Source organism: Dryobates pubescens, chromosome 5, assembly GCF_014839835.1.
Source record: "Dryobates pubescens isolate bDryPub1 chromosome 5, bDryPub1.pri, whole genome shotgun sequence".
NCBI classification, from domain to species: Eukaryota; Metazoa; Chordata; class Aves; order Piciformes; family Picidae; genus Dryobates; species Dryobates pubescens.
Window position 1 is genome coordinate 1,042,501 of NC_071616.1, and position 13,889 is coordinate 1,056,389.

General features: G+C 57.2%; 1 protein-coding gene and 1 non-coding gene across 2 annotated transcripts in view; both read right to left on the bottom strand.

Annotated features, from left to right (window-relative positions):
* Window positions 1-13,889, bottom strand: part of LDLRAD3 (low density lipoprotein receptor class A domain containing 3) — a 105,326-nt gene that overhangs the window by 11,567 nt on the left and 79,870 nt on the right. The window lies entirely within an intron of this gene.
* Window positions 12,776-12,847, bottom strand: TRNAP-AGG (transfer RNA proline (anticodon AGG)). The gene has a single exon. It is a non-coding gene; the product is annotated as a tRNA-Pro (tRNA).

Sequence of the window (13,889 nt, forward strand, 5' to 3'; positions counted from 1 at the left end):
CTTGATGAAAGGCTGCTGCTGAGCTGTGCCAAAGAGCCTGAGGGATGGCAGAGTGCCAGGCTGGGCTCCCACTGAGCACAGAGCTCACACAATGGGCTGGGCTGGAAGGGACCTCAAGGCTCAGCCAGCTCCAACCCCCTGCCCTGGCCAGCAGGCTGCTCAGGGCCTGATCCAGCCTGGCCTTCAACACCTCCAAGGAGGTCTCCTGGGCAGCCTGTGCCACAGCCTCACTCTCAATAATTTCTTCCTCATCTCCAGTCTCAGTCTCCCCTCTCCCAGCTCAAAGCCACTGTCTCTCATCCTGTCACTCCTAGCCTTTGTCAAAAGTCCCTCCCCAGCTCTCCTGGAGCCCTTCAGGTACTGCAAGGCTGCTCTGAGGTCTCCCTGGAGCCTTCTCTTCTCCAGGCTGAACAGCCCCAGCTCTCCCAGCCTGTCCCCACAGGGGAGGTTCTGCAGCCCTCTGATCATCTTTGTGGCCTCCTCTGGACCCTCTCCATCAGTTCCATGTCCCTCTTGTCCTGGGGTCTCCAGAACTGGCTGCAGTGCTTCAGGTGGGGGCTGAGCAGAGCAGAGCAGAGGGGCAGAATCCCCTCCCTGTGCTGCTGCTCTCCCTGCTCTGGCTGCAGCTCAGCACACAGCTGGCTCTGGGCTGCCAGGGACCACTGCTGGCTCCTGGGGAGTTTGTCACCACCTGACACCCCCAAGGCCTTCTCCTCCAGGCTGCTCTCAGCCTCTCCTCACCCAGCCTGGATTTGTGCTTGGGACTGCCCCGACCCAGCTGCAGGACCTTGCCCTTGGCCGTGTTGAACCTCATGAGGTTGGCTTGGGCTCACCTCTGCAGCCTGTCCAGGTCCCTCTGGATGGATCCTTCCCTCCAGTGTCAACCACACCACACAGCTTGGTGTCATCCCCAGAGTTGCTGAGGGTGCCTCAGTCCCACTGTCCCTGTCACTGACAAAGATGTTAAACAGCACTGGTCACAGCACAGACCCCTGAGGGACCACACTCCTCCCTGGCCTCTGAAGATGCAGCCTTGCTTTTTGTTGCCACAGAGACTGAGAGGTTCTCCTCCCCCTCTGCTCTGTCCTGCTGGGGCCACATCTGGAGTATTGTGTCCAGTTCTGGGCCCCTCAGTTCAGGAAGGACCTCAGGGAACAACTTGAGAGACTCCAGCACAGAGCCACAAAGATGCTGAAGGCAGTGGAAGATCTTCCTCAGGAGGAGAGCCTGAGGGAGCTGAGGGCTCTGGAGCTTGGAGAGGAGCAGCCTGAGGGTGACCTCATTGCTGTTGCTGAAGCTGTGCAGGGGCAGTGCCCAGAGGCTGGAGCCAGGCTCTGCTGGGGGATGCCCAATGCCAGCACAAGGGGCAGTGGTGGAAGCTGAGGCAGAGGAAGTGCCATGGACACAGGAGGAACAATTTTTTCACTGTGAGGGAACCCTGGAGCAGGCTGCCCAAGGGGTTGTGGAGTCTCCCTCTCTGGGGATATTCCAAGCCCACCTGGATGTGCTCCTGTGCTCCTGCTCAGGCAGGGGGTTGGGCTGGATGAGCTCTGGAGGTGCCTTCCAGCCCCTCACACTCTCTGACTGGGATTTCTTCTGCCTTTGACCCTGGCTGCCTGGCTGCAGGAGGCTGGCTGGGAGGTGCAGCTCTGGCCAGGAAAGGCAGGCAGGAGAGATGCACTTCTGCAGCTTGCATTTCAGAGGCAAGAAGTTCAACACCGATCACCCTGCCAGGAGCAGCGCTGCAGGCAAGGCCCAGGGAAGAGATCTTTGCAAGCAGCCTCCCAGCTCCCATTCTGCCTGGGAAGGCTGGAGGCAAATAACGATTAGCAGAGCTAAGCACAGTTTAAAGGGCTCTGAATTAGCTCCTGTGTCACATGAGAAGGAGCCTTTATTGGCAGAAGCTTGGCCTGATGCATGGCAGTGGGGGAGGAGGTTAATAGAAACCTGGCTTATCACCAGCCAAGGGTATTCAGCACATGGTTGCATGGCCCTCCCAAGCCCTCAGGAAGGCAGGTTGGAAGGCTGGCATCCCACTTTGGCCAGCTTCTGGGAAGAGAGAGAGGATTAGGCTGCTGAGAGTACAGCAGGAAGAAAGGGGGGAGGAAAAAAAAGATGATGAATGGGCAAAGAGGGTTTAAATATGCAGAGAGGGGGGAAAGCAGGACTGATTTAGTCCTCAGTAAGGTAATGAAGAGGAGACAGGAGGGAAGAGTTTCTGATAGCCATGGGCTATACACATGAAGCTCAGGGAGCTGCTTTTAGATTGCTGGGCAAACCTGAACTACAGGGGACAAGGGGTGCAGGACAAACTCAATGACACACTTCAGAGACAGAGAGGAAAAGAGGTGAAATGATGTCCTGGGATTATATCCAAAGCAGCATTGCCAGAGATGGAGAGGGAGGATCCTGCCCCTCTGCTCTGCTCTGTGAGACCTCTCCTGCAGGGCTGTGTCCAGCTCCGGAGCCCTCAACACAGCAAGGACATGGAGCTGATGGAGAGGCTCCAGAGGAGGCCACCAAGATGGTCAGGGACTGGAGCAGCTCTGCCAGGAGGCCAGGCTGAGGGAGCTGGGGGTGTTCAGCCTGGAGAAGAGGAGGATCCAGGCAGGGGGTTGCTTAGCCTGGAGAATGGAGGCTCAGGGGAGACCTTCTTGCTCTCTCCAACTCCCTGCAGGGAGGTTGGAGCCAGCTGGGGGTTGGTCTCTTCTCCCAGGCAGCCAGCACCAGAACAAGAGGACACAGTCTCAAGCTGTGCCAGGGGAGGTTCAGGCTGGAGGTGAGGAAGAAATTCTTCCCAGCAAGAGAGATTGGCCCTGGGGATGTGCTGCCCAGGGAGGTGGTGGTGTCCCCATCCCTGGAGGTGTTTAGGAAGAGCCTGGCTGAGGCCCTTGGTGCCATGGTTGAGTTGCTCAGATGGTGCTGGGTGATAGGTTGGACTGGATGACCACAAAGGTCTTTCCCAACCTGCTTAATTCTCTTCTCTTCTAACCCTCTTTTAAAACCCCCATTTACTATGTTCCTCTACTGCCTGGAGGCACAGAGCTAACTATGCAATGTCTCTTCAAGTAGTAACAACCACCTCACAGGAGCCCTGCAGCAGCTCAAGCAGACAGCTCCTAACCTACAGCAAAGGCTTCAGTTAGCACAATGAGCCACCCCCAGCTGCAGGGCTCAAACCAACCACCCAGCATCACAGAACCACAGAATGCTTTGGCTTGGAAGGGAGCTCCAGAGGGCATCCAGCCCAACCCCCTGCACTCAGCAGGGACATCCTCCCCTGCAGCAGGCTGCTCACAGCCTTCTCCAGCCTCACCTTGGATAGATCCAGCCACGCATGGAATCTCAACCACCTCCCTGGGCAACCTGCTGCAGTGTCCCAGCAGCCTCCTGCTGCAGAACTTGTTGCTCACATCCAATCTCAATCTGCTCTGCTCTCATTCCAAACCATTGCCCCTGGGCCTGTCCCTGCAGGCCTTTGCCAACAGTCCCTCTGCAGCCTTCTTGTAGCCCCCTTCAGGTCCTGGCAGGCTGCTCTTAGTTCTGACCAATCCCAGGCTAACCATCGAGTCCAAATGTCATCCCAGCAGCATCATGGTCACCAGACCATGTCCTCAAGGGCCATGTCTGCATCCCCTCCAGGGATCACTGAATTAACCAGGTTGGAAAAGACCTCCTAGAGATCATTTTGTCCAAGCTCTCCCCCAGCACCATCTGATCAACTAAACCATGGCACCAAGTGCCTCACCCAGTCTCATTTAAACACCTCCAGGGATGGGGACTCCACCACTTCCCTGGGTAGCACATCCCAAGGGCCAATCTCTCTTGCTGGGAAGAATTTCTTCCTCACCTCCAGCCTCAACCTCCCCTGGCACAGCCTGAGACTGTGTCCTCTTGTTCTGGTGCTGGGTGCCTGGGAGAAGAGACCAACCCCCAGCTGGCTGCTACCTCCCTGCAGGGAGTTGTAGATGGTGACTCTGCCACCCCTGTGGCAGTGCTTGGTCAGGCAGGGTTGACAGAGAAGGAGCTGGCTGATCTCTCTGCAGAGCAGACTCTCTTGCCTCAGGGCTACTGAGGATCAGGATGGTTCCTCCACCTCCTGCCCACCTTTGTGGCCCTCCTCTGTCTCTCTCTCACTTTCAATACCAAACCCCTAAACGCTGCCATTGGCTTTGGGTTTCAGGCAGCACCCTGCAGAGGTGGAAAGCTGAGCCACAGTGGTGCTCCCCTGAGGCTCAGGAAGGGACAAATGACCTGAGAGACCTCTCCCGCAGACACAGAGGTCTTAAACTATCCCTCCCGGCCTCCGGGGTGTCCCCAGCCTGCAGCAGGAGCTTCACAGCAGCTCTGCAGGGACTTCCCAAGGCAGCAGAGCCTCCAGCAGCACTTCAGCTCAAAGAGTAATTAAGTACAATCGTTTGCCATGCCTGCCCTCCCCAGGCAGCCTCATGCATATTCATCACCCTAATTACAGCGGGGACAAAAACCTCCACAACTCATTATGCCACACTGCTCCCCCTCCACAAGCCTGCAGTCTTCCTCTTTGCCTCCTCCTTTTTTGCCCCTAACACAATTGGCAGTGAAATGAATTGCCAGTCATTCACTTGGCCCTTCCACAACTTAATTGAAAACTGGAGGTTTTCAGCCCTACTACACAGCCAGAGAATGGCCTGGGAGGCCAGAAGGGAGCTCCAGAGGGCATCCAGCCCAGCCCCCTGCACTCAGCAGGGACATCCTCCCCTACAGCAGGCTGCTCACAGCCTTCTCCAGCCTCACCTTCAACAGCTCCAGGCATGGAGCCTCAACCACCTCCCTGGGCAACCTCCTGCAGTGTCCCAGCAGCCTCCTGCTGCAGAACTTGTTGCTCACATCCAATCTCAATCTGCTCTGCTCTCATTCCAAACCATTGCCCCTGGGCCTGTCCCTGCAGGCCTTTGCCAACAGTCCCTCTGCAGCCTTCCTGTAGAAAGGATAGGGATAGGAAAGGGATAGGATAGGGATAGGATAGGGATAGGATAGGGATAGGATAGGGATAGGAAAGGGATAGGAAAGGGATAGGAAAGGGATAGGAAAGGGATAGGAAAGGGGTAGGATAGGGATAGGGATAGGATAGGGATAGGATAGGGGTAGGGATAGGGGTAGGGATAGGGGTAGGGATAGGGGTAGGATTAACCAGGGGTAGGGATAGGGGTAGGAAAAGACCTTTGATATCATCCAGTCCAACCTCTCACCCAGCACCATCTGATCAACTCAACCATGGCACCAAGGGCCTCAGCCAGGCTCTTCCTACAACTACCTGAAGGGAGGTTGTAGACAGACGGATGTTGGTCTCTTCTCCCAGGCAGCCAGTACCAGAACAAGAGGACACAGTCTCAGGCTGCGCCAGGGGAGGTTCAGGCTGGATGTTAGGAAAAAGTTCTATACAGAAAGAGTGATTGCCCATTGGAATGGGCTGCCTGGGGAGGTGGTGGAGTCACCATCACTGGAGGTGTTCAGGAGGAGACTTGATGGGGTGCTTGGTGCCATGGGTTAGTTGATTAGGTGGTGTTGGATTGGTTGATGGGTTGGACACAATGATCTTGAAGGTCTCTTCCAACCTGGTTTATTCTATGTATTCTATGTATTCCTAAACACCTCCAGGGATGGGGACTCCACCACCTCCCTGGGCAGCACATCCCAAGGGCCAATCTCTCTGGCTGGGAAGAACTTTCTCCTCACCTCCAGCCTAAACCTCCCTTGGCACAGCCTGAGACTGTGTCCTCTTGTTCTGGTGCTGGGTGCCTGGGAGAAGAGCCCAACCCCCACCTGGCTACAACCTCCCTTCAGGTAGCTGTAGAGGGCAAGAAGGTCTCCCCTGAGCCTCCTCTTCTGCAGGCTAAGCAACCCCAGCTCCCTCAGCCTCTCCTCACAGGGCTGTGCTCCAGACCCCTCCCCAGCTTTGTTGCCCTTCTCTGGACACCTTCCAGCAGCTCAACCTCTTTCCTGACCTGAGGAGCCCAGAACTGGACACAGTAGCCCCTTCAGGCCCTGGCAGGCTGCTCTGAGTTCTGCCTGGAGCCTTCTCTGAAGGCCTGAGCAATGCAAAGCTGTAGGACAAGGCACAAGGTCAAAGCTGCCTTGCAGCACCTCTACAGGGAGAGGCAGAAAGGGACCTCCTGCAGGTGAAGAGGGGCTGCACACCATGACCATCAGAGCTGCCACTGCAAGGAGGATGGAAAGGTCAGAGCCAAGAGGAATTCTTCACTCCAGCACTCCTGAGTGCAGAGCCACCAGTCAGTTCCCAGGGTGGATGTGAAGTAATTAAAAAGGCAATTAAAAAGCAGAGGTGTTGGAAGCCAAGAGCCTGGGCATGCCAAAGCAGCACTTTGAGTGCTGTGGTGAGAGCTGCCTCCCCTGCACAGCAAACCAACCCAGCAGGCTGCCAGCTGCTGAGCCTGGCAGCCACCTGTCTGCTGCTGACCAGGGGGGCTCTGAGCAGGCCCCACTGGGGCAGGCAGGGAGCAGGGACTGCTGATTTCCCCAGCAAGGGGGAAAGGGACCCCTGCTCCTCACCATGTGCAGCTGAGCAGTGAGGCAGAGCAGGAGCTCAGCTGCCTGCTTCCACAGGCTGCCTGCAGCTAAACCCTGCTGAGCTCTTGGTCAGCAGGGCTAAAAGCTTCTTAGCCCAGGACCTTCTCCTCTTCATTTTGCTCCTGCTGGGCACAGCACTGCAGAGGTACAGGAACAGAGAGTGCTTCCTGGGGCATCCTCCACCTTCTGCTGGACCCTGCACCTTTCCTCTGCTGGAATTCCAGGCTTGGGGAATACCTGCAAGGGAGACTCCAGGTGCCTAGTTCATAGACTCAGAGGATGGCTTAGGTTGGAAGGGACCTCCAAAGGCCACCCAGTGCAACCCCCTGCACCCAGCAGGGACATCCTCCCCTACAGCAGGCTGCTCACAGCCTTCTCCAGCCTCACCTTCAACAGCTCCAGGCATGGGGCCTCAGCCACCTCCCTGGGCAACCTCACCTGCAGGGCTGTGTCCAGCTCTGGAGCCCTCAGCACAGCAAGGACATGGAGCTGATGGAGAGGCTCCAGAGGAGGCCACCAAGATGATCAGGGGCTGGAGCAGCTCTGCCTGGAGGCCAGGCTGAGGGAGCTGGGGGTGTTCAGCCTGCAGAAGAGAAGGCTGCAGGCAGCCCTAAGAGCAGCCTGCCAGGACCTGAAGGGGGCTACAAGAAGGCTGCAGAGGGACTGTTGGCAAAGGCCTGCAGGGACAGGCCCAGGGGCAATGGTTTGGAATGAGAGCAGAGCAGACTGAGATTGGATGTGAGCAACAAGTTCTGCAGCAGGAGGCTGCTGGGGCACTGCAGGAGGTTGCCCAGGGAGGTGGTTGAGGCTCCATGCCTGGAGCTGTTGAAGGTGAGGCTGGAGAAGGCTGTGAGCAGCCTGCTGTAGGGGAGGATGTCCCTGTGAGTGCAGGGGGTTGGGCTGGATGCCCTTTGGAGGTCCCTTCCAAGCCAAGCCCTTCTATGATTCCACCTTCATTCGTTCCTGCACTGATTCTGCACCAAGAGCCTCCAAAGCCTGTGTGTCAGGGGCAGACAGTGGCTCTGGGCAGCACCCAGGCAGTGACACTGTTTGCTTATGACACCTGAGTGGCTGAGCAGAGGCCAAAGCTGCTTAGTAAGAAGCAAGTGCAGCCATTGGGAGGTACTCAAAAGCCATCAGTGTTCAGTCTAAGACAACTGGCAGCTGAGAAGAGACTGTCATGGAGCTGCAGGTGTTCCCCAGAGCCTTCATCACCCTGCCCTAAGGCTCTGTCTGGACACAGAACTCATCACACCTGACACTCTCTGTGTCCTCCCTGGAGACCAACCAAGGTCTGCAGCCTCAGAAGAGCTGCCTCCTTTGGGAAGTGACTGCCAAACTGCAGAGCAGGAAAGGTTTTCTGTCCCTGAGAGTTAAAGCCACGAGGCCATGGTCCCAGCCAAGCCAACCTTTCTGTCAATCTGTGGTTCCAGGGTATTTGACATCTTACAGCAGAGCAGGCACCCCAGGAGCCTTGCAGCCCTTCTCTCCTCACAATCAGTTTGGCTTTTCCTTTGGGATCCAAAGTGTCTCCTGCTCCAAGTGTCACTCCTCAGCAGCACAATGGCCCAAGGAGATGCAAAGGCTTTCACCTGTCCAGGAGATGATTCTGACCTAGGCTAAAAGGCAGGAAACAAGGCACAGAGCTACAGGCCACAACTTGTCCATGGATGCAGCCTGCAGTGTACTACTGAAAGGATTCTGGCAGGAAGGAGACCTGCCAGGCCTCCTGCTCTAGAGCAGAATCACAGAGCTGGCTTAGCTGGAAAAGCCCTTTAAGGGCATCCAGTCCAACCATTCTCCAGCTCTGCCCAGGCTAGGGGGAACCCATGGCCCTCAGAACCACAGCTCTGCCTCCCTGAAGCACCTCCAGGGATGGGGATTCAGCCACCCCCCTGGGGGCTCTGTTCCAGGCTTTGAGAACCCTTCCAGTGAAGAAGTTTCTCCTGATGTCCAACCTGAACCTCCCTTGGTGCAACCTGAGGCCACTTCCCCTTGGCCTGTGAGTTCTCACTAGGCAGAAGAGCCCAACCCCCACCTGGCTCCAGCCTGCTTTCAGGGAGCTGTAGAGAGCCAGAGGTCTCCTCTCAGCCTTCTTCACTCCAGACTGAACAAGCCCAGCTCCCTCAGCCCTCTTCTGCCCTTCTCTGGTCTCAGTTGCCTCACTGTCCTTCCTGGAGTGAGGGCCTCAAAGCTGAAGCCAGGGCTCAAGCTCTGGCCTCACCAGTGCTGAGCACAGGGGACACTTGTTACTAGAATCATAGAATCAATATGGTGGGAAAAGACCTCTCAGATCATCAGCTCCAACCTCTCACCCAGCACCATCCAATCAACTAAACCATGGCACCAAGGGCCTCAGCCAGGCTGTTTTTGAACTCTTCCAGGGACAGTGACTCCACCACCTCCCTGGGCAGCACATCCCCAGGGCCAATCACAGTCTCACAGGCTCACAGTATCACTAAGGTTGGAAGAGACCCCAAGGATCATCAAGTCCAACCTGTCTTGACAGACCTCATGACTAGACCATGGCACCAAGTGCCACATCCAATCTCCCCTTGAACACCTCCAGGGATGGGGACTCCACCACCTCCCTGGGCAGCACATCCCAATGATGACTCTCTCCATGAAGAACTTTCTCCTCACCTTGAGTCTAAACGCCCCCTGGCACAGCTTGAGACTGTGTCCCCTTGTTCTGGTGCTGGCTGCCTGGGAGAAGAGCCTAACCCCCACCTGGCTACAACCTCCCTGCAGGGAGTCGGAGAGAGCAAGAAGGTCTCCCCTGAGCCTCCTCTTCTGCAGGCTAAGCAACCCCAGCTCCCTCAGCCTCTCCTCCCAGGGCTGTGCTCCAGACCCCTCCCCAGCTTTGTTGCCCTTCTCTGGACACCTTCCAGCAGCTCAACCTCTTTCCTAACCTGAGGAGCCCAGAACTGGACACAGGACTCAAGCTGTGGCCTAACCAGTGCTGAGCACAGGGCAGAATGACCTCCCTGCTCCTGCTGGCCACACTGCTCCTGATGCAGGCCAGGATGCCATTGGCCTGCTTGGCCCCCTGGGCACACTGCTGGCTCATGTTCAGCCTCCTATCAACCAGTACCCCCAGGTCCCTCTCTGCCTGGCTGCTCTCAGCCACTCTGCCCCCAGCCTGTAGCTCTGCCTGGGGTTGCTGTGGCCAATGTGCAGCCCCTGGCACCTGGATGTGTTCAGTCTCCTGCCCTTGGCCTCTGTCCATCTGTGCAGCCTGTCCAGGTCCCTCTGCAGAGCCTCTCTACCCTCTAACAGCTCAACTCCTGCCCCCAGCTTGCTGTCATCTGCACATTTGCTGATGCTGGACTCCATCCCCTCCTCCAGATCATCAATGAAGATGTTAAAGAGGATGGGGCCCAGCACTGATCCCTGGGGCACACCACTGGTGCCTGGCTGCCAGCTGGCTGTGGCACCATTCACCACCACTCTCTGGGCTCAGCCTCCAGCCAGTTCCTAACCCAGGGCAGTTAGTGGGGAGCAGAGACTCACCTGGCTCCAGCCTCCTCTCAGGCAGCTGTAGAGAGCAATGAGGTCTCCCCTCTGCCTCATCCAGGCTGATCACCCCCAGCTCCCTCAGCTGCTCCTCCCCAGCCCCTTCCCCAGCCTGGCTGCCCTTCCCTGGCCCTGCTCCAGCCCCTCCATGTCTGCCATGCACAGGCAGATAAAAAGAGCACATCTGAGAGGCCTCTAGGCAATGTTCCTGCTAGATTGCTCTGGTTAAACCATTAACCTGCTTTGCCAATTAACAAATTGAGAAAAATTACCTTTCTCCCCCTTGTTTTCCACCCAGTAAAGCCCACATCCTGCTGTGGGCCACCCAGCTGGGGGGTGCAGGTTGAGCTGCCGTGCCCCGGGGGCTACCACTCTGCATCTCCACTCATGCAGCATTTAAGCTGAAATTAAATGTAATACCAAGCTGAAGGAGGCTGTTGGTTTTGTGAAAGCTAACGAAATGTGCTTGCTTACAGCCAACTGCAGGCCCGGTGGGAGGCACTTTAATTACCACGGTGTGTTCAAAGGACAGCCAATGCAATCCCCCCTCCCCTGCCAGCCAGCTGCACTGCGGCCCCCAGTGCAAGCAGCACGGAACAGCACAGCGAGCCCGGGAGGAGCCCAGGCAGAATGGGGACTGCACAAAGGGCAGGGAGAAGGCAGCTCAGCTGCACTCACACCAGGCAGGCAAAGCCGAGTTTTGCAACGTGAATGCATCCTGCATCCAGAGCAGGGAGAGCAGCAGCACAAGGGAGGGGATTCTGCCTCTGCTCTGCTGAGACCCCCACCTGCAGCACTGCCTCCAGTGCCAGCCCCCCCCCCCCGCCCCCAGCATAAGAGGGACATGGAACTGCTGGAGAGGGTCGAGAGGAGGCCACCAAGATGATCAGAGGGCTGGAGAACCTCCCCTGTGGGGACAGGCTGAGAGAGCTGGGGCTGTTCAGGGAAGGGTCCAGGGAGACCTCAGAGCAGCCTTCCAGTACCTGAAGGGACCCCAGGAGAGCTGGGGAGGGACTTGTGACAAGGGTGGGAGTGCCAGGCTGAGGGACAATGGCTTTGAGCCGGGAGAGGGGAGATTCTTTGCATTGAGGGTGGGGAGAGCCTGGCACAGGCTGCCCAGGGAGGCTGTGGCTGCCTCCTGCCTGGAGGTGTTGAAGGCCAGGCTGGATGAGGCCCTGAGCAACCTGTGCTGGTGAGAGGGGTCCCTGCCCATGGCAGGGGGCTGGAACTGGATGATCTTTAAGGTCCCTTCCAACACAAAACCATTCTAAGAATCTCTATCTCAACTCTACCAACGCCAGGCAGGAAACTGAGCTCTGCAACCCCTCCGTAACAACAGAGACTTCCACAACCCCCTGGCTCAGGTTTATCTTTTCCTTGCAGAGATCAGCAGACAGTCGTGAAGCTCTCTGCCCCCCGGGAGAGCTCTCCAGCTCCACTGCAGCGTGCTCTCCAGCAGGAGAGCTTGCACAGCAGGAAGCAGGGCAGAGAACAAAGGAAAGCATTTGCACAGCAGAATCGGCCATGGGAATTCCTCCCCAGCCCCCGAAGCCATCCCCCCACACACACACTCAGACGCCTCCAATTAGCCACTAATCTGATGTTGATTTTAATCTCATTCACACCATCGTAATTGCTCCAGCAGCAGATGACTTACTCTCCGCTGGAACACTGAGATCGAGTCCTTCGCCTCCTGCGAGGCCCGGCGCTGATCCCCCCGGGGCAGCCAGCCTGGGAGAAGGCCTCTCAGCAGCCTTTACAAAGCCATTCCAGCTGCTCAGGCATTCCTTCCTGCTTCTCCTCGGGCTCTGGGGCTTGTTTGCTTTATCCTTCTGTGAGCAGCAAAGCAATCTCAGGCCTGCTGACAAGCTCTGACAACGAACCCTCTCTCACCCAGCGGGACTTGGTGGCAGCCTGATGCTCCAGTGGGACAGAATGGTAGGGGCTGGGAGGCACCTCCAGAGGTCATCCAGTCCAAGCCCCCTGCCAGAGCAGAGCACCCAGGAACACATCCAGGTAGGGTTGGAAAGGCTCCAGAGCAGGAGACTCCACAACCTCTCTGTGCAGCCTGCTCCAGCACCCTCACCATACAGAAGTGTCTGTGTGTGTGCTTGGTAGGACCTCCTGGGTGCCAGCCTGTACCCTGCTCTTCCTTGTCCTGCCACTGGGCACCACCCAACAGAGCCTGGCCGCTTCACCCTGCCCCCCAGCCCTCAGCTATTGATAGACATTGATCAGATCCCTCTCAGCCTTCTCCTCTGCAGACTGAACAGCCCCAGGGCTCTCAGCCTCTCCTCACAGCCCAGATGTTCAAGGCCCTTCATCCAGGAATCAATCAGGCTGGAAGAGACCTCAGAGATCACCAAGTCCAAGCTGTCACCCAGCACCTCCTAACTAAACCATGGCCCCAAGTGCCACATCCAAGCCCCTCTTGGACACCTCCAGGGATGGGGACTCCACCACCTCCCTGGGCAGCACATCCCAAGGGCCAATCTCTCTGTCTGGGAAGAACTTTCTCCTCCCCTCCAGCCTGAACCTCCCCTGGCACAGCTTGAGACTGTGTCCTCTTGTTCTGGTGCTGGGTGCCTGGGAGAAGAGCCCAACCCCCAGCTGGCTGCAATCTCCCTTCAGGTAGCTGTAGAGAGCATGAAGGTCTCCCCTGAGCCTGCTCCTCTCCAGGCTAAAAGCAGGGCTCGTCCGGGAGTTGAACCCGGGACCTCTCGCACCCTAAGCGAGAATCATACCCCTAGACCAACGAGCCAGGCCTGCCTGGGCACCTCCCATAGCCTCTGCTGGACTCTCTCAGCAGCTCTCTGTCTCTCAAGCTGGGGAGCCCAGAGCTGGCCTCAGTATTCCAGGGGTATCCTCACCATGCTGAGTACAGGGGGAGAATCCTTGCCCAGCTCCTCCTGGCCACACCATTGCTGATCCAGGCAAGGATGCTGGCAGCCTTGGCCAGCTGGGCACGCTGTGGCTCGTAGTAAGCCAGCTGTTGATGACCATCCCCAGTGCTGGGCAGTTTATAGCTGTTCTGCCCTAAGCCTGCAGCCTCCATGGGGTTGTTGTGAGCCAAGCACCCAAACAAGAGCTCATCTTTGTCAAGCTGAATGGGGACAGGAGCATCTCCATCACTGTACAGATCATCACCAAGCAAGGAGTCCCTTATCCCTACACCCTGCACAGCGTGTGGGTCTCCCCCCAGACTCTGAGGGCCTTGCCTGTAGTCTCTGGAGGGGCTGTGAGGCTGCTGTGCACACAGCCTGTGTGAACACCACTGTTAGGAGGACACCAACAAAGAAACTGCTGCCCAGGGCCAAGCCCCCTGGACAACACCAGATGCTTCTTCCTCAATCTCAGAGAACATTTTCTCCTGCCCCTGTAATAAACCCAAATGAGAGAACCTCTGTGCTGCCTCTGAGCCTTGCTTCCTGCTCTGGCTCCTGCCAGTGAGTTACAGCCTAAAAGTTCTCTTTCTATAGCCAGAGAACCGTAGAATGGTTTGGGTTGGAAAGGATCTCCAAAGGGCATCCAGTCCAACCCCCTGCACTCAGCAGGGACATCCTCCACTACAGCAGGTTGCTCACAGCCTCACCTTGGAAGATCTCCAGGCACAGGGCCTCAACCACCTCCCTGGGCAACCTCCTGCAGTGTCCCAGCAGCCTCCTGCTGCAGAACTTGTTGCTCACATCCAATCTCAATCTGCTCTGCTCTCATTCCAAACCATTGCCCCTGGGCCTGTCCCTGCAGGCCTTTGCCAACAGTCCCTCTGCAGCCTTCTTGTAGCCCCCTTCAGGTCCTGGCAG